Here is a 21,484-nt window from a genome sequence, read left to right on the forward strand (position 1 = left end):
GTCACAGAACACTGGAGCTTAGCTCTGACAGACAGCTTCTGAATTAATCTCAACCATCTCCAGGTCCACCATTGCCATGTTGACAACAGGTTATAGGTCATACACGTCTACAGGTCTCCACAGCGAAATAGCTAGCCATGGTGGAAGCAGTGAAATAGGCTAGTTCTCCATTGAGAGTTCCTCATATTGGTCCATACAGACACGTTGGACGTGCTGAGATTATGAAGTTGCGTAATAAGGTATCCCAAACAATAAGGGGATTTGCTGAACCTATATTATACTGGAAAAATTCAGTTACAATTAATGTTGTCTTAGTTAAAAATAAGTTGTCCTCCAGTAAACTTTGATTAAATTTCCAATATCCCTGTCCACGTGGAAAATCTATAAGAGTTATGTGAAGGCCAATTAGATGATGATACGATCACATTGTCCCTATAAAAACTTTTTTAACCTTTGATGCAAGAGAGAAAGAGACAAGAAAGTAGTCTAAACGACTAGCTTGATTAAGTCTCCTCCATGTATATCTCACTAGCTCGGGGTATTAAGTCTCCTCCATGTATATCTCACTAGCTCTGGGTTTTAAGTCTCCTCCATGTATATCTCACTAAGTCGGGGTTTGTTAGTCTCCAAATATCCACTATTTCTAATGTGTCCATAATATTTGTGATTTCCTTAAGGGCACGGTGATGATAGTTTGTAGAGTGATTACCTTCACAGTCCATTGAGGTACTTAACACTGTGATATAGTGTCCTACCATAATGATTAGATCATTTGTTGCCTGTAAGTTCAATAAATTGGTATTAATGTGTGGATCGTCCTGATTTGGACCATATAGATTAATGAGCCAAGTCTCTTTTTCGTCCACTTTCATATTCAAAGGGATCCACCTTCCTTGCGAATCATTCCTGACTATTTGCACATTCAGATCAACATTTTTGTTAATTAATATCATCACACCCTTTGAGTTCCTTTGTCCATAACAGAAAATTATTTCACCACCCCATTCCTTTTTCCACGCAACTTCATGTAGAGTGATGTAGAGTGAGTTTCCTGTAAAGAGTATATGTTATATTCCTTTTCTTTTAGCCATGTAAAGACTGATCTTCTTTTTTTATAATCTGCTAAACCATCACAATTATAACTGGCTATACTTATTTCACCCCTTGTGAAGCCGGTTGGACGTACTGCCAAATTCCCTAGAATGACAGCTTATGGTAGAGATATGAACATTCAATTCTCTATCAACAGCTCTGGTGGACATTCCAGCAGTCAGCATGCCAATTGCACGCTCCCTCAAACCTCACTGAGGTGTGACAAAACTGCACATTTAAGAGTCGCCTTTTATTCTACCCAGTACAAGGTGCACCTGTGTAATGATCATGGTGTTTAATCAGCTTCTTGATATTGTGGAGGATGAATCAGAATTAGTTGGGTAACATAGATAAATAAGATGTTTTATTTACATAATATGCTTATGTGAGATACTTGTCATTAGAATGAATTAGTTGGGTAACAAAGATAAATAAGATGTTTTATTTACATAATATGCTTATGTGAGATACTTGTCATTAGAATGTCTCCCTTTGGACTATACTGTTGGCAGTTGCACTTTTCCCTTCTTAGCTATCTTGATATGCAACACCTGTCAGGTGGATGGATTATCTTGGCAAAGAAGAAATGCTCACTAACAGGGATGTAAACAAAGTTGTGCACAAAATTTGAGAGAAATATGCTTTTGGGAACATTTCTGGGATCTTTTATTTCAGCTCATGAAACATGGGACCAAAACATTACATGTTGCGTTTATATTTTGTTCATTGTAGTTGCCCTGGTAAGGAGATTAAAAAAGTGTTTTACAAATACATATGACTAGTATGACAAAAAATGTTGAATAAAAATATGAAGTGTTCCTTATTCCAATTATATAAAAACATACTATTAATTAGATGTAGGCCTATGTATTTGACAAATCACATACCATAGAGAGTGTGGTGGAATGATCCAGAACACTGTTAAATCAGTTTGAATTTGTTATTGCCTGCATTGATCTGAGTAATTTCCTTCAATGTTCAGCTCTACAAGAAAATGTGCCAAAGCAGATGTCACGCCCTGACCTTAGAGAGCCTTTTATGTCTCTAGTTGGTTTGGTCAGGGTGTGATTTGGGGTGGGCATTCGATGTTTCTTTATTTCTATGTTTTGGCGGGTATGGTTCTCAATCAGGGACAGCTGTCTATCGTAGTCTCTGATTGGCAATCATATTTAGGTAGCCCTTTTTCCCTCCTTTCAGTGTGGGTAGGTATCTTTGTTAGTGGCACTATAACCCTGTCAGCGTCACAGTTGTTTTTTTTGTTTATTGTTTTGTTGGCAACATTTTAAATAAAAAGAGAAATGTACGCTCAGCACGCTGCACTTTGGTCCACTTCTTTTGACGGCCATGACAGCAGAGCCCTGTTTTCTCACTGAACATGTAGTGTAAGTGGCCACCCAAGGTATCATTGATTCTAAATCCACAAAAGATCAGGCAACTCAAAGCTTTTGATAGAAAATACCAGTAATACATTTCATAAAATGTTATTATGAAGCTCTGATGAAAAAAATGTCTAAGAGTTGCCACATGAATGTATCATTCATGGGTGGCAGGTTTACAATAACTAAACATTTGTCTCATGCTGTGGCATTGTATTTTGTGTGTGTCTATTCTTAACAAGGTCTCATACCTGGGCAAGAGAAAGAAAATATGCACTTGACACACACAAGGTGGCCAGGGCCACAGAGAGCTAATCATATGCACACAGTGTACAAACACTAATTACATAGTGCAGTTACAGCAGCAGACAAAGCCAATGCGGCTCCTAGAAGTTATAAGTGTATGCTGATAACCACCCAGACAATTCCGACCATCATTAACCTCTTGATGACCCTAATTCAGATCCACAATGCCGGAGATTCTGGGGGATTAACACTACATTTACATAATTACGGTCAGGGACGGACAAACAGCGTATAAATACCAACTTCGTTGACATGATCCTCATTGAACTTAATAGAAGTCTCCCACTACAATAAGCTGCTATCATATTATAAAGCTGGTGTTTAACAAATGTGATAACCACAATAAGCAGATGACATTATTGATTATGTAGAGAGCCACATGATATGATGTCGGAATAAAACACGCAGTGTTATTTTGATAAAATTGTGATAAACGGTGCTTTGCATAAGTGTATAGAATTCTTACTGTAACAAAGGGAGTGCAAAACAATTTTAAAAATAAGGCATTTAAACTGGATAATGGCCAAAACGTCCCCTGTTAGATTTACTTGCACCCACTCTTATTTTGAACATGAAATCATATCACCTGTGGTATTCTCTTTCAAAAACCTGTTTCGTTGTCTCACTATGGGATATCACGGTCTAGCGATTCACTAGGGAAGAACCAATCACACAACGTGTCGGAGACATACAGGTCCAATGGCGCATGAGCTCAGCCCCTCCCTTCTTATAAGGTGCCACTCGCCCCACCCTCTTCCTTGCGAAGAGCACTACGCTCCTTGAAGCTCTCCTCAGCACAACTTGATCCCTGTCTTTCTGCCTAACTGTTCTCAGGCGAACCGCAAGGTTAACGCAGCTGAATGTAGTTCCTCACCTCGTCTTTTAGTGTTCAACAACTGACTGAAAGGAAAGTTTCAGCTTAGAGTAGAATTCATTTTCTACTCCAAGACTCCGGTGGTAGTTATCGTCACACGGCTAGCTTTCGAGACTTGGATAGCTAACTCTGCAAAACCAACTCAGCTAGCTCCCTACCTGCCCAGACGGTAGCATTTTCGGCATTTTCCTTCGCTTAGTACAACCTACATAGAGTCCCACATTGGAGGTGTCATAGTACCCATAAAACCTAGTGGTCAAACAGGGAAATGGTTCCAATCATTTTTCCACCATAAATTTCAAAAACACTTAAAGTAATGGCTGTGTTTTGTAGAGGCTTACCCTGGCATTAAGTTTTGATAACCATGTAAATCTCTCTCAGAGAAGGTGACTTTTATCAATATATTCGTCTCTATATCGTCTCAAATTCGAAAATGCTAATTATCATCCAACTCTACAAATCCCTGCAAGCTCCTGCACATCATCTCTATCTGGCCTCTTTGCTAACAGGTACATTTTAATACATTTTTCCTATGTATTCATTACTACATTTAGCTAACAGATAGTTCATCCAGAGATTCTTACCTTTGCCTTGATTCGACAGTCTCGTCCAGATCAGTATGGCATTTGTAGTTCTTTATGATAGCCACATTAGAAGCTAATTATCATTTCATTTGTTGGGGGTAAATACAGGCGAATATAATGATAAGTCACCTTGTCCGATAGAGATTTACACAGTTATCAAAATGTCACTCCAGGGTAAGCCTACACGAAACATAGCCCTTACTTTAAGCATTTCTAAAAACGATTGGAACCATTCCCCTGTTTGACCGCTAGATTTTATGGGTATTATGACTCATACTACGGTACTCTATTCACACGTTTGGGTTGACTAGACTGACTGGTTTAGCCTCTCTGCATTACGGTTGTGAGAGATTTTCTGCCCGAAGATGAATACCCATGCGGTACTCTTCGGCTAGCACTGTGCAACCTTAGCCCACGACATGGTTTCTAGCTAGCTAATGTCTACACTAACCCCACACGGTTTTCTTCTGCTAATGTGGTGCTAGCTATAGCTAGGCTATTAGACCACTGGGTGAACACTATCTAGCTAACACAAAAGCCTCACAGCTAAGCATCAACTAACACATGCATAACCCGGTTAGCAATACTTTTCTCCCGGTGTAATTATGGGCCCCTTGTCACGAATCCCGCTTCCTGAGTCTGTTTTTGCCTGTGTTCTGTCCTGGAGTGTTTTTTCCGGTGTCCTGGAACGCACCCTGTATCTCTGAGTACCTGCACCTGTATCCCATCAGCTATCTGCACACCTGGTCCTGATCATCACCCCTCCACTTCATAAGCGCTGACCTGACATCCATTCCCTGCCGGATCGTTAGCCATGAACAGTATGTTGTGCCAGCGTATCAGCCTCCAGTTTGATAGAGTTTGTTTTGTTGTTTTGTACGTCTTGCTTGCCTTGAACTCACCTCTGTTTTTTCTGTCTACAGTCATTCACCCGGAACACTCATCCCATCCCTACCTGGTCGTCGGTGACTTCAGTTACTTCCTTGGATCTGCCTATTCTATCCCATCAACTCGCCTCCGCTGCCCGCTCCGCCACTTGGATTTTTCTATCACTACATTTAAACTTGTAAATAAATACTCACCTTTGTCTTACTCTCCTTGTCCTGGTCTGCTTCTGGGTTCTACTTTAGAGAGCCGTGACACCCCTGTACCCCATGGGAAACAAACTGTCACGACTTCCACCGAAGGTGGCTCCTCTCCCTGTTTGGGCGGTGCTCGGCGGTCGTCGTCGCCGGCCTACTAGCTGCCACAGATCCATTTTTCCTTTTCGTTTGTGTCTGCGTTTGCGTTCATGGAGCGTCTGGGGTTCTCGGTCAACCTGACCTCTGGTTTTCACCCCGAGAGTAATGGGCAGGTGGAGAGAGTAAACCAGGATGTGGGTAGGTTTCTGCGGTCGAATTTCCAGGACCGGCCAGGTGAGTGGGCGAGGTACGTTCCATGGGCAGAGATGGCCCAGAACTCACTCCGCCACTCCTCAACTCCTCAACGCCACTCCTCAACTTTCACCCTTTCAGTGTGTGTTGGGGTATCAGCCGGTCCTGGTACCGTGGCATCCGAGCCAGACCGAGGCTCCTGTGGTGGAGGACTGGGTGAAGCGCTCGAAGGAGACCTGGGAGGCCGTGCACGTGCACCTGAAACGGGCCGAAGGGTGGCAGAAAGCGAGCGCTGACCGCCACCGCAGTGAGGCCCCGGTGTTCGCACCGGGGGACCGGGTCTGGCTCTCGACCCGGTTACAGCTCCCCCTTATTACCGTATTAACCCCTCATTTCATGTGTCTCTCCTCAGCTGGTCTGCTTCAAGGAGCTGAGGTGCGGGAGGTCCCTCCGCCCCCCCCCCCCCCCCCCTGGACATCGAGGGGGCCCCGGCGTACACAGTGCGATCCATACTGGATTCCAGGCGTCGGGTGAGGGGCCTGCAGTACCTCGTGGATTGGGAGGGGTACGGTCCGGAGGAGAGATGCTGGGTGCCGGTGGAGGACGTCTTGGACCCATCTCTGCTGATTGAGTTTCACCGCCTCCATCCGCATCGCCCTGCGACCTCGTCCTCTGGGTCGTCCTCGAGGCCGGCATCGGCGCGCTACGGGAGCCGCGCGTTAGGGGGGGTACTGTCACGACTTCCACCGAAGGTGGCTCCTCTCCCTGTTCGGGCGGTGCTCGGCGGTTGTCGTCGCCGGCCTATTAGCTGCCACCGATCCATTTTTCCTTTTCGTTTGTGTCTGTCTGTATTGTTTACACCTGTGTCCTATTAGTTGATTTCGGTGAGTTTATTTACCTCCGCTGCCTGCTAGTCTTTGTGCGGGATTGTTTGCTGTGGTTACTTGGTTAGGGGTGCGTGTCTGCATCACAGGGTTTTCTTTCACATGGCAGTTGTACCGTTTTGGTATGTGTTTAGGAGTAGAGGTTTCTCCTCCGTGTGTAGCGTGTATTTCCCTGTGTGTGGCGACCTCGTTTGGGCGTATTCCCCCCATGTTGTTGTGTTGGGACTTCTGAATAAACTATTGTGCCACTGGGACTTCCTTGCTCTCCTGCTCCTGATTCCTGCACCTCCCTCCTTCAAGGAGGCACGTAACACAAACATGCTCAGGCAGCTCTCGAACGAGTCCCACAAGTTGTAAGGATGAGGTGGACATTCCTACATTCCGACATTCCAGTAGAGGTGGACATTCCTACAGTCAGCATGTCAATTACACGCTAACATAACACTTGAGACATCTGTGGCATTGTTGTGTGACAAAACTGCACATTTTAGAATGGCCTTTTATTGTCCCCAGCACAAGGTGCACATATGTAATGATCATGCTGTTTAATCAGCTTCTTGATATGCCACACCTTGGCAATTTAGAAAGGCTCACTAACAGGGATGTAAACAAATTTGTGCACAACATTTGAGAGAAATAAGCTTTTGTGCATATGGAAAATTTCTGGAATATTTTATTTCAACTCATTAAAAATGTGACCAACACTTTCCATGTTCCATTTATGTTCAGTGTAAATCTGATTTTCTTTCATCTGCATGCCTCTTGTACTTGATTTAGTGTAGTTAGTAATAAAAATACAATGTTATATATTTACAATGTGAATTATTTCATTGCTTTCCTGTATTACTTAATATTCAAATGTCACTTTTGTCACCATTGCATTGTGTGAGAAGCCTGCAAGTACATGACAATAACATTTAATTTGACTGGATTTGATTTGTCCTCACCAGTGGATTCAGGTGACCAGGACTGGCCCTCATTTTCTGATATATTTTGCACACACAATCATTTACAGTACTTTCCACAAACCTTTCAAATGCATCTTAAATAACAAAAATGAATTAATATATATTGGTGGTGACAGGGAGTAGAAAGGCCACTGTCTTAATGCTGAAAAAAGTGTCTTGCATCCTACTGGCAGCTGTAGCTGGATGGTAGTGTTGCCGGTTGGGAGAAGGGCGCGTGGGCATGTGAAGAAAACAGCACATGAATGTCAGGCGCAAGGCTGCCGCTTGATAAAGCAACCTATTGCGGGCGCCCCGTGAATGAGGCCGATGTGGGCAAAAAAGCAACCATTCTGGAAGAACCCGATATCTCCAGTGCTCATTGCTAACTGGGTTGGTTCTTGTGAAGAGGTGGACCATAAACAGCTATTGGGAGATGATGCAGCAGAGCAAGTTGCACAACCCAGTTAGCAATGACCTGCACTGTTGGAGGGCGGAGCTAAAAGAATTTCACTGTATCCTGCAATTTACACCCTGTGCTTGTGACTAATAAACTCATCTAGTCAACCCCAAAACTCCTAATTTCCTCTATCCTAAAACCAATGCACCAAGGGGCTGATTCTGACTTATGAAATGTATGCCTTTTTTATGCATTTTGATTTCAGCACTTCTCACTATTTGGTACTCAGACTTACCCTATGCACAAAATGTTTGCAGGTGTGGCTCCCTTGGGCACCCACAGGGTTGCCCACCAACTTGATCAGGTAGTTTTTCTTAAATGTATTTTTCTGTTAACTTATCTAAACTAATCCCTTTAATAAATACTGTGTACCTTTTAATTTGAATTTGATCGGCACATTGGAATGTAGCCTATGAATCCGTTCAGAAGGGAGATCAATGAAAGACAGCCATCAAAACATAAACAATATGTATGTTTAGGGAAGTTTTCAAGAACCCTAGGCTACCTCAGGGGAGAAATGGGGTTTGGAGAGCCTTTATACACTAAATAAAAAAACGTTGGTTTGAAAATAGCCACATTCAGTTCTTCAAGCCATGTTAACGTTGGAAGATTAGTGTACAAAGAATTATAATAGGGAGAAAAGTGTACAATAGTATACCCTTGTCACGCCCTGATCTCGCTACATATTCGTCGCCAAACCCACTGGCTCCAGGTCATCTATAAGTCTATGCTAGGTAAAGCTCCGCCTTATCTCAGTTCACTGGTCACGATATTAACTCCCACCCGTAGCACACGTTCCAGCAGGTATATCTCACTGATCATCCCCAAAGCCAACACCTCATTTGGCCGCCTTTCCTTCCAGTTCTCTGCTGCCAGTGACTGGAACGAATTGCAAAAATCGCTGAAGTTGGAGACTTATTTCCCTCACCAACTTTAAACATCAACTATCTGAGCAGCTAACTGATCGCTGCATCTGTACATAGTCCATCTGTAAATAGCCCACCCAATCTACCTACCTCATCCCCATACTGTTTTTATTTGATTTACTTTTCAGCTCTTTTGCACACCAGTATCTCTACTTGCACATCATCATCTGCTCATTTATCACTCCAGTGTTAATCTGCTAAATTGTAATTATTCGCTCCTATGGCCTATTTATTGCCTACTTTCTCATGCCTTTTGCACACACTGTATATAGACTTTCTTTTTTCTTGTTTATTGTGTTATTGGCTTGTTTATTGTTTACTCCATGTGTAACTCTGTGTTGTTGTCTGTGTCACACTGCTTTGCTTTATCTTGGCCAGGTCGCAGTTGCAAATGAGAACTTGTTCTCAACTAGCCTACCTGGTTAAATAAAGGTGATTTAAAAATAAAAATAAATCTGTTTCACCTGTCCTTGTGCTTGTCTCCACCCCCTCCAGGTGTCACCCATCTTCCCCCTCCAGGTGTCACCCATCTTCCCCCTCCAGTTGTCGCCCATCTTCCCCACTTATTCTCTGGATATTTATACCTGTGTTTTCTGTCTGCCTGGCCAGTTCGTCTTCTTTGTCAAGATTACCAGCGTTTGTTCTGTCTTTTCCCAGCCTCTCTTTTTTCTCGTCCTCCTAGTTTTTGACCCTTGCCTGTCTTTACCCTGTACCCACCCGCCTGACCACTCTGCCTGTCCCTGACCCTGCCTGCCATCCTGTACCTTTGGTCCACCTCTGGACTACTGAACACTGCCTGACCCTGAGCCTTTGCTCCTACTCTGGATTATCGACCCCTGCCTGCCTTGACCTGTTGTTTGCCTGCCCCTGTTGTTACAATAAACATTGTTACTTCACACAGTCTGCACTTGGGTCTTACCTTGATACCTGATATGGCCTACGACCAGGCCATTGCGCAATGCATCAGGTTTAAACTGTTACGGCTTGGTCTGCACTCCATAATGATTTAATTAGCCTACATGTTCATTGTTTTTACATTAACCTTTAAAACTCTGGTGGCCTTTTGTAAACAACGCATAATATTGTATACTACCCTCATTTTGGTTTCATATATTCGGATAAAGCTGAAGTCTCTACCTATCTATCCATTGATGTAAATACAATGAGTGTATGAAACATTAAGAACACCTTCCTAATATAGATTTGCCCCCCTGGCACCTACTACCATACCCCGTTAAAAGGCAGATACATATTTTGCCTTGCCCATTCACCCTCTGAATCGCACACATACATAATCCATGTCGCAATTGTCTCAAGGCTTAAAAATCCTTTAATCTCCTCCCCTTCATCTAAAATAATTGACGTGGATTTAACAAGTGCCATCAATTAGGGATTCTAGCTTTCACCTGGATTCACCTGGTCAGTATGTCATAGAAAGAACAGGTGTTCTTAATGTTTTGTACACTCAGTGTATATCCCTTGTATGATTCCCAGTTTGTCGAATAGATAACAATAGGAGATCACATGCCATGACATCTCTTTGCCACTTTAAACCAGTTGCGTCTGGTTTGGGTAGGGAGTCACTGTGCCAAAAATGGAACATCACAAAATGACCTTAGCAATCAGGGCTTTCAAGTTGTGGAGTTTGAAATAAGACCCAGCAAGGTGAGGAAACTTATTTTCCCATTCACGTTTCCTATTGTAAACTATGAGCCAGATAAACGGTGCATATGGAGGATGCATACAAGGTAATGTGGATGGAGAAGGAAATGCATTGCTTTACAATGACCATCAGGGTGTACCCTTTCCATGCATACTAAATGTTTGCACTTTTGGGGCCCGATTCAGACTCAGAAAATGTACACCTTTCCTATGCACGCCTTTCCTACACACTACTCAGTAGTTGGTTTTCAGACTTACATTTTGCAAGTGCATATTTGCAATCAAGATTCTCTTGTGTACACTGAACTAATTAAATTAAACTGCTGAAAACTCTACCACTTGCTGGAAGACAGATTTTCTCGTGAAGTTTAGGGCTTTCAGTGCATTTATTTATAGCCAATCCTTTAAATTTGGTGTACCTTTAATTTTCTCGACAGACTCACTAGAATATATGGAGAGAACGGTTCAGAATATTAGGGATCAATGAAAGAAAGCCATGTAAATACAGAGCCTTTACGCACAAAAAATATTGCTGAATAAAAAATACAGTGGTTTGATTCTTCCTGAAAGTTGCCATATTCAATTGCTCAATCCGTGAAATATTGGAAGGTGAGAAAAGTGTACAATAGAATAGTAGTCCTATAAATGTACCCTAATAATCCTCACTAATCATAGAACTGTGATGACAACTTGTAATACGTTAGCCTAATATGATCCACTATTGCTAGTGATCCTCAGGAACAACCACACAAAGGAGGAAAGAACGGTAAACTAATTATGTAATGGAATGTAACATTTAAATGACCAAATAGGGCTGTCTTCTGTATAGCACTCCTACCTTGTCACAACACAACTGATTGGCTCAAAAGCATTAGGAAGGAAAGAAATTCCACATATTAACTTTTAACAAGGCACACCAGTTAATTGAAATGCATTCCGGGTGACAACCTCATGAAGCTGGTTGAGAGAATGCCAAGAGTGTGCAAAGCTGTCATCAAGGCAAAGGGTGGCTACGTTGAAGAATCTAAAATATAAATTATATTTTGATTTGTTTTACACTTTTTTGGTTACTACATGATTCCATATGTGTTATGTCTTCTAAAATAGTGGTGAAGAGGGCACGACAAAGAATATTCCCCCTTAGGAGACTGAAAAGATTTGTCATGGTTCCTCAGATCGTCAAAAGGTTCTACAGCTGCACCATCGAGAGCATCCTGACTGGTTGCATCACTGCCTGTTCTGGCAACTGCTTGGCCTCTGATTGCAAGGCACTACAGAGGGTAGTGCGTACGACCCAATACATCACTGGGGCAAAGCTTCCTGCCATCCAGGACCTCTATATCAGGCGGTCAGAGGAAGGCCCTAAAAATTGTCAAAGACTCCAGCCACCCTAGTCATAGACTGTTCTCTCTGCTACCGCACGGCAAGCGGTACCGGAGCGCCAAGTCGAGGTCCAAAAGGCTTCTTAACAGCTTCTACCCCAAAGCCATAAGACTCCTGAACAGCTAATCAAAGTGCTACCCAGACCACTCTTTTACGCTGCTGTTACTCTCTGTTTATAATCTATGCATAGTCGCTTTAACTCTACCTACATGTACATATTACCTCAACTAACCGGTGCCCCCGCACATTGACTCTGTACTGGTATCCCCTGTACATAGCCTTGCTTGTTATTTTACTGCTGCTGTTGAATAATTTGTTACTTATATAAATGTTTTACTTAACACTTATTTAAAGCATTGTTGGTTAAGGGCTTGTAAGTAAGCATTTCACTGTAAGGTCCACACCTGTTGTATTCGGTGCATGTGACAAATACAATTTGATTTGACTCACTATTATTCTACAATGTAGAAAATAGTGAAAATTAAGAAAAACCCTTGAATGAGTAGGTGTGTCCAAACTTTTGATTGGTAGTGTAAGTATTCACACCTGTGAGTAAAAACATGTTAGAATCAACTTTGGCAGAGATTACAGCTGTGAGTCTTTCTGGGTAAGTCTCTAAGAGCTTTGCACACCTGGTTTGTACAATATTTGCACATCATTTTTTTACGAATTCTTCAAGATCTGTCAAGTTGGTTGTTGCTCATTGTGAGACAGCCATTTTCAAGTCTTGCTATAGATTTTCAAGCATATTTCAGTCAAAACTGTAACTAGGCCACTCAGCAACATTCAATGCCGTCTTGGTAAGTAACTCCAGTGTACATATTGACCTTGTGTTTTAGGTCATTGTCCTGCTGAAATGTGAATTTCTCTCCCAGTGTCTGATGGAAAGCAGACTAAACTAGGTTTTCCTAGGATTTTGCGTGTGCTTAGTTCTATTCTGTTTCTTTTTATTTAAAAAAACTCCCTAGTCCTTGTCAATGACAAGCATACCCATAACATGATGCAGCCACCACCATGCTCGTACTCAGAATGTGTTGGATTTGCCCGAAACTTAACACTTTGTATTAAGGACATGAAGTACATTTCTTCGCAACATTTTTTGCAGTTTTATTTTAGTGCCTTATTGCAAACAGGATGCATGTCTTGGAAAAAAAAGAAGTAATTTTCACTCTGTCATTTAGGTTACCATTGTGGAGTAATTACAATGTTGTTGATCCATCCTCAGAAATCTCTGATCGGTTTCCTTCCTCTCCAGCAACTGATTTAGGAAGGATGCCTGTAACTTTGTATTGTCTAGGTGTTTTTGATACACCATCCATTGTGTAATTTATAACTTCAATATACTCATAGGGATATTCAATATTCAATTCAATTCTGCTTTTTTTGTTACCCATCTATCAATAGCTGCCCTTCTTTGCGAGGTATTTGAAAACCTCCCTGGTCTTTGTGGTTGAATCTGTGTTTGAAATCCCCTACTGGACTGAGGGACCTTACAGATACTTGTATATGTGTTGTACAGAGATTAGGTTGTCATTAAAAAATCATGTTAAACACTATTATCGCACACAGATAAAACAAATTGTGGAAAAAGTCAAGGGGTGTGAATACTTTCTGAAGGAACTGTACATATTTATATTCCCGACTCAGACATGAATCATTCTGATATTTCTTCATTCATTTCTTAAATTATTTTGGTATTTGTGTGTATTTTTAGGTATTACTGGAGATATAAACATAAACATTTCACTGCACCTGCAAAATATGTGTCCGTGACCGCATGAGCATTTCACCTAGGTTAGCAGTGGTACAGTTAGCCTTGCTGTATGAGTTAACCTGTTATAGGCCGTCTCATGGCTCGGATCACCGGATGATGGGACTGATTCTGTTAGTAGGCACAAAGCAACTTAATGCTAGGTGAACTAAATACGAGAGCTTAGCCAGTAATCCCTAGACCATGGTTAGCTGGCTAGCATTTGTCATGAGTGCTAATAGCATAGCTTTAGCTAGCACGGGGTGCTACTTGTTAAAACCTTACAAAACTCGCAGGACTCGTATGAGAGCTGCCTGCGCATGTTTGTATGCCTCCGGGAGAAAAGTATAGCTAACTGGGTTATGCATGTACTAGTCGACACTTAGCCGTGAGGCTTTTGTGTTAGCTAGCTAGTTTTCACCCAGTGGGATAATAGCCTAGCTATAGCTCACACCACATTTGCAGAAGAAAACTGTGTAAATAGCTTTGCTTCCTCGGTCTTATAAGTCTCTTTTGACCATAGCACGTTGAGGTGTAACCGGTCTGTTGAGCCAACGAAACGAGTGACCGTTAGATGTACTAAATGAGGTGGAAGGGCCAGTAGCAGCTGGCTGGCCAGCATCATTGAGCCACCAGCGCAAGAGAGTGGGGGTTTAAATACATGACCTAGTTGGCACTCAGACGGTGTAGCAGTGGCCATAATTTGTTGAAACGGGGAGTCACGTTGGGCCGCGGTTAAGCCACTGTTACCCTTCTTCCATCCCTAATTTATGGAACAAATAATGTCTTTATACCCAGTAGTGCCTGCAAAACATTTGCCATGACGGTTAACTGAAATTAGCACTATTTATAAACACAATAGCCATGGGGCTAGTGTAGGCGTTAGCTAACTAGCAACCAGGTCATGGGCTAAGTTTGTTATAGCTAGCACAGTACTAGCCGAAGTGAAGCGTGTAGGTATTTGTCTTCAAAATCTCCCAGGACCATAATGCAGAGAATTTAAACCAGTCAGTCTAGCAACTCAAACGCGTGAATGAGGTTGTAATAAACAAGGGAGCTGGCAATACTACCATCTGGGCAGGTAGTGAACTCATTCTGAGTTAGCTAGCAATGCTTATGTTACCATCTGGGCAAGTAGGAAGATCGTTGAGTTAGCTTAGGCTTTGCAGCATTAGCTAACCAAGTCTGGACAGCTAGCCGTGTGACGATCACTAGCCCCGGAGACTTAAGAGTAGAAAATAAATTATACTGGAAGCTAAAACTTTCCTTTCGGTCAGTTGTTCAACACAAAAAGACAAGAGCTGAGAAAGTACGTTCGGCCACGTTAACCTTGCGGTTCACCTGAGAGCAGTTAAGCAGGAAGACATGGATCAAGTCATGCTGAGAAAAGCTTCAAGCAGCGTAGTGCTCTTCGCAAGGAAGAGGGTGGGGCGAGTGGCGCCTTATAAGGAGGGAGGGCTCACCTCATTCGGCACTGGATCGGTCGGTCTGTGACAGACGCTGTGTGATTGGCTCTTCCATAGTGAGACATTAAAACAAGTTTTTGAAAGAGGTGTGTTGAAGAAAAATTACACAACTTGCGCAAGCGTTTGGACTTTTTCCACATTTTGTGGTTTTCTATCCTGAATTTGAAATCCTCAGTTTCCTCCTATCACAGCCATTAAACTCTGTAACTGTTTAAAGCACAATACTAACCTAATTGACAGAATGAAAATAAGGAAGCTTGTACAGAATAAAAATATTCCAAAACATGCATCCTCTTTGCAACAAGGCACTAAAGTAAAACTGCAAACAATGTGGCAAAGCAATTAACTTTTTGTCCTGAATACAAAGTGTTATATTTGTGGCAAATCCAATCCAACACTCTCCATATTTTCAAGCATAGTGGTGGCTGCATCATGTTATGGGTATGCTTGTAATCATTAAGGACTGGGGAGTATTTTTTTTAGATAAAATATAAACAGAATGGACCTAATCACAGGCTAAATCCTACAGGAAAACCTGGTTCAATCTGTTTTCACCAGACATTGGGAGACGAATTCACCTTTCAGCAGGACAATATCCTAAAACACAAGGCCAAATCTACACTGGCGTTGCTTACCAATAAGACAGTGAATGTTCTTTAGCGGCCAAGTTACAGTTTTGACTTAAATCTAGTTGAATATCAATGGCAAGACATGAAAATGGTTGTCTAGCAATGATCAACAACTAATTTGAAAGAGCTTGAACATTTTTGAAAATAATAATGGACAAATGTTGCACAATCTAGGTGTGGAAAGCTCTTAGAGACTTACCCAAAAAGACTCACAGCTGTCATCGCTGCCAAAGGGGATTCTACAAAGTATTGCATTAGGAATATGAATATTTATTTAGATATTTCTGTATTTCATTTTCAATACATTTGCAAAAAAAATCTAAAAACATGTTTTCACTTTGTCATTACGGATATTGTGTGTAGATGGGTGAGAAAAATATTGAATCAATTTTGAATTCAGGGTGTAACAACAAAATGTGGAATAAGTCAAGGGGTATGAATACTTTGTGAAGGTTCTGCATCTACACCTTTCCCTCTTTGCCTGTGCCCTTTGTTACTCTCTTTTGTATCATCACTTTCTTTTCAACAAGAACATCCCTCTACACTTCCACTCTACTGCTGTCCTTTCATCAGCCTGTAAACCACCACATCCACACACCCCAATGGAAACCTAATGAAGTCTCCCCTGAGGGAAGTCAATCAGTCTCCCTACAGTAAGCCATTTCTCCAGCCCTAACTGATCATTTTCCCTCTAATATCCTAGGCCTGGCTTCACACTGGCTGATCAATGTTGTTGAAAATAGTTGACTGTCCATTCTCTCTGGGAGCAGTGGGGGAGTGAAAAACATACTAAATGACTGACTTTGTAAAGTGAGGCAGGAAGGCTCGTATAACCCGTGGTTCTCCCTCAAAACATGTTCCCGTCAGCCTCATCACAACTGAATTAGCAATTCAATGTGCGGCCGAGGGGTTGCGAGATTTCTATGTGGATGCCCAGTGTGATGAGGGTTCACATTTGTATCCTGTCACTGCTCTGTCACTCACTTGGCACTGGAGCAAGGAGGCAGCAATCATTTTGAACCTCAGACTGCTACAGTGGCCAGCAACACAATCTCCTCAAAGAATAAATAACATAAGGTTATCCAATCATGAGAGAGTATTTTTCTCTCATAGTTTCCACTCCTCCCATTGAAATACATACATCAGAGATCAAGTTAAGGGAAAAAATAACTTTAGTTGTGAGGTTGCTCATTTTGCACTCTTAGTAGATTATGAGATTTCATCATCTTAAACTGTGATATTATGACATGGGATCGATAATCCTAATTAGCTAATCTAAAGCAACACAAAGTAGTCATCAGATTTTGAGATTATATTTTCAACCTCAATGATCAATTGGCCGTTTGAAGTGTCTTACTTAATAATGCTAGAGTAAATCTCGCCCTGCAACTTGCTAAGGAAGGCTCCTGAGTCTCCTAGGGACATGTAAATTCAGCACTATCCCAATGCTTCCCCCTGCTTCTTCTGCTGTGCATCAGCAGCATCCACTGTGGTCTTTAGGAAGACGTGAAAACATGCTATCTTTAAGTTTTTGTTACCGAATGTATATAACGCATCTTCTCTATGACTTATCATTTATACTGTATACTGTTTTTCTTGTCTATAACATATCTTTTATATAACTTAACTTATTTTTGTCACGCCCTGACCGTAGAGAGCTTTTTATGTCTCTATTTTGGTTTGGTCAGGGTGTGATTTGGGTGGGCATTCTATGTTCATTTTCTATGTTTTGTATTTCTTTGTTGTTTGGCCGGTGTGGTTCTCAATCAGAGGCAGCTGTCTATCGTTGTCTCTGATTGAGAACCATACTTAGGTAGCTTTTTCCCACATGGTTTTTGTGGGTAGTTGTTTTCTGTATTTGTGTCTTCACCAGACAGAACTGTTTCGTGTTGTTACATTTTGTCTGTGTTCAGTTTTTTAAAATAAATATCATAAACACTTCCCACGCTGTGCTTTGGTCCACACCTTCTTCATACGATGATCGTTACAATTTTGCACTGGCAATTATTTGGTCATAACCCAACAGATTAATACACTTTCCCTCGTTTTTTGTTAAAAAGACAATGTAGTTAGAAGAATTGTGCTTTATTTGCAAGCCTTAAGGGCCTTAAAGGCTTGATATTGATGTTGCCATTTCTACTTTGACTAATGATGTGCCAATAGGGGACTGGTGTTAAACACATACATGAATATTTATGTACATGAGATGTCTGACATGTTTTCACTTTGTCATTATGGGGTATTGTGTGTAGATGGGTGAGAAACAACATATCGAATCCATTTTGAACTCAGGCTGTAACACAACAAAATGTGGAATAAGTCAAGTGGTATGAATACTTTGTGAAGGCTCTGCATCTGCACCTTTCCCTCTTTGGCTGTGCCGTTTTTACCCTCTTTTGTATCATCACTTTCTTTTCAACAACATCCCTCTACACTTCCACTCGACCGCTGTCCTCTCACCACCACATCCACACACCCCAATGGAAACCTAATGAAGTCTCCCCTGAGGGAAGTCAAAGTGTAAAGAAACTCAAGGTTACCCCGGGTTTCTCTGAGAATGAGTGAGATGTCTCACTATGGGATATCGCGTTCTAGCGATTCACTACGGAAGAGCCAATCATACAATGTCTGTCAGAGCGGTTTTGAAGGAGAGACATTTAATCTCCACACTTTCGGCTCAAAAGGCTGCTGTCAAATAGCCTCAAGCACAATAGACAAATGTATTGAAAATAAAATACATACATCTAATTTACATAAGTATTTACACCTCTAAGTCAATACATGTTAGAATCCCCTTTGGCAGGGATTACAGATGTGAGCCTACAGGGTAATGTTCAATGTAGTCTTGGTTAGCAACTCCAGTGTATGTTTGACCTTGTGTTTTAAGGTTATTGTCCTGGTGAAAGGTGAATTTATCTCCCAGTGTGTTGGGAAAACAACCTAGTTGGGAGAACTCCCTAGTCTTTGTCAATGACAAAGATACCCATAACATGATTCAGCAACCGCCATGCTTGAATATATGAAGAGTGGTACTCAGTAATGTGTTGTTGGATTTGCACCAAACATAACACTTTCTATTCAGTACAAAAATCATGTTAAACACTATTGCACACAGAGTGAGTCCATGCAACTTATTATGTGACTTGTTAAGCACACTGTGTGCAATAATAGTGTTTACCAGGATTTTTTTAGGACTAACTCATCTATGTACCCCACACATACAATTATCTTTAAAGTCCCCCAGTTGACCAGTGAATTTAAAACACAGATTCAACCACAAAAGCCTTGCAAAGAAGGGCACTTATTGGTAGATTGGATAAATATTGAAAAAGCAGACACTGAATATCCCTTTGAGCATGGTAAAGTTATTAGTTACATTTTGGATGGTGTATCAATACACCCAGTCACTATCAATGATTTTGCTCTTGCTGCGGGCGATTCCCTGATCCACCTCTACGCAGACGACACCATTCTGTATACTTCCGGCCCTTCCCTGGACACTGTGCTATCTAACCTCCAAATGAGCTTCAATGCCATACAACACTCCTTCTGTGGCCTCCAACTGCTCTTAAATGCTAGTAAAACCAAATGCATGCTTTTCAACCGTTCGCTGCCTGCACCCGCACGCCCGACTAGCATCACCACCCTGGACGGTTCCGACCTAGAATATGTGGACATCTATAAGTACCTAGGTGTCTGGCTAGACTGCAAACTCTCCTTCCAGACTCATATCAAACATCTCCAATCCAAAATAAAATCTAGAGTCGGCTTTCTATTCCGGAACAAAGCCTCCTTCACTCACGCCGCCAAACTTACCCTAGTAAAACTGACTATCCTACCGATCCTCGACTTCTGCCATGTCATCTACAAAATAGCTTCCAATACTCTACTTAGCAAACTGGATGCAGTTTATCACAGTGCCATCCGTTTTGTTACTAAAGCACCTTATACGACCCACCACTGCGACCTGTATGCCCTAATCGGCTGGCCCTCGCTACATGTTCGTCGTCAGACCCACTGGCTCCAGGTCATCTACAAGGCTATGCTAGGTAAAGTGCCGCCTTATCTCAGTTCACTGGTCACGATGGCTACACCCACCCGTAGCACGCGCTCCAGCAGGTGTATCTCACTGATCATCCCTAAAGCCAAAACCTCATTTGGACGCCTTTCCTTCCAGTTCTCTGCTGCCTGCGACTGGAACGAATTGCAAACATCTCTGAAGTTGGAGACTTTTATCTCCCTCAACAACTTTAAAAATCTGCTATCCGAGCAGCTAACCGATCGCTGCAGCTGTACATAGTCCATCTGTAAACTACCCACCCAATTTACCTACCTCACCCCCATACTGCTTTTATTTATTTACTTTTCTGCTCTTTTGCACACCAGTATCTCTTCTTGCACATGATCATCTGATGATTTATCACTCCAGTGTTAATCTGCTAAATTGTAATTATTCGATTTATTGCCTACCTCATGCCTTTTGCACACATTGTATATAGATTCTCTTTTTCCTACCATGTTATTGACTTGTTTATTGTTTACTCCATGTGTAACTCTGTGTTGTTGTCTGTTCACACTGCTATGCTTTATCTTGGCCAGGTCGCAGTTGCAAATGAGAACTTGTTCTCAACTAGCCTACCTGGTTAAATAAAGGTGAAATAAAATAAATAAAGACACTCAGTTGCTGGATAGGAAGGGCACCGCTCAGGGATTTCACCATAAAGCCAATCGCGACAGCTAGTCTTACTGGGGTCCAACATATAATTTAAAATACATTACAGACGAAAGACATTATAATTTACATACATTTAAAAACCTTAACATGTAGTGTGTGTGCATCGTGTTTGGGTGCATCTATCAGTTAAACATACATACATGTCAGTACATACACACAACAAGTAGGTCACATGGGGGAGAGGCGTTGTGCCGTGAGGTGTTGCTTTATCTGTTTCCTGAAACCAGGTTTGCTGTTCACTTGTGCTATATAAAATGGAAGGGCGTTCCATGCACTCATGGTCCTGAATAATACTGTACATTTCCTTGAATTTGTTCTGGACCTGGGGACTGTAAAAAGACCCCTGGTGGCATGTCTGGTGGGGTAAGTGTGTGTGTCAGTGCTGTGTGTAAGTTAACTATGCAAACAATTAGGAATTTCCAACACATTGTTTCTTATAAAAACAAGAAGTAACACAGTCAGTCTTTCCTCAACTCTTAGCCAAGAAAGACTGGCACTGGCTCACATTGTCTGTTCTGGGCCAGCTGCAGCTTAACTAGCTCTTTCTTTGCAGCACTTGACCATATGACTGGACAGTAATCACAATAAGATAAAACTAGAGCCTGCCGTACATGCTTTGTGGAGAGTGGTGTCAAAAAAGCAGAGCATCTCTTTATTATCAACAGACCTCTCCCCATCTTTACAACCATTGAATCTATTTGTTTTGACCATGACAGTTTACAATCTGATGTAATTTAGTCTCCTCAATTTGTTCAACAGCCACACCATTCATTACCAGATTCAGCTGACGTCTAGAATTTAGGGAATGATTTGTACCAAATGCAATGTTCCTTGTTTTAGAGATGTTCAGGACCCGTTTATTACTGGGCACCCATTCCAAAACTGTTTTCAGTCACTTCATTAGCTGTGGTTGATCGTGCGTATATGTGACCGACCCGGCTCAATTCAGTCTTATGTAGCAAGGCTGGTTTACATTACAGGTGTGTTCGTGAATTTAATCTGGAGTGCCAGAGTGTGCTCTGGGCGTTCGTAAACTCGGA

At 41.9% G+C, this 21,484-nt stretch overlaps 1 protein-coding gene across 3 annotated transcripts in view; it reads right to left on the reverse strand.

Moving 5' to 3' along the window:
• Positions 1–21,484, reverse strand: part of LOC129816358 (acid-sensing ion channel 4-A) — a 154,594-nt gene that overhangs the window by 89,918 nt on the left and 43,192 nt on the right. The gene's annotated exons all lie outside the window — the stretch shown is intronic.

The sequence above is a fragment of the Salvelinus fontinalis genome, chromosome 19, assembly GCF_029448725.1.
Source record: "Salvelinus fontinalis isolate EN_2023a chromosome 19, ASM2944872v1, whole genome shotgun sequence".
Classification (NCBI taxonomy): domain Eukaryota; kingdom Metazoa; phylum Chordata; class Actinopteri; order Salmoniformes; family Salmonidae; genus Salvelinus; species Salvelinus fontinalis.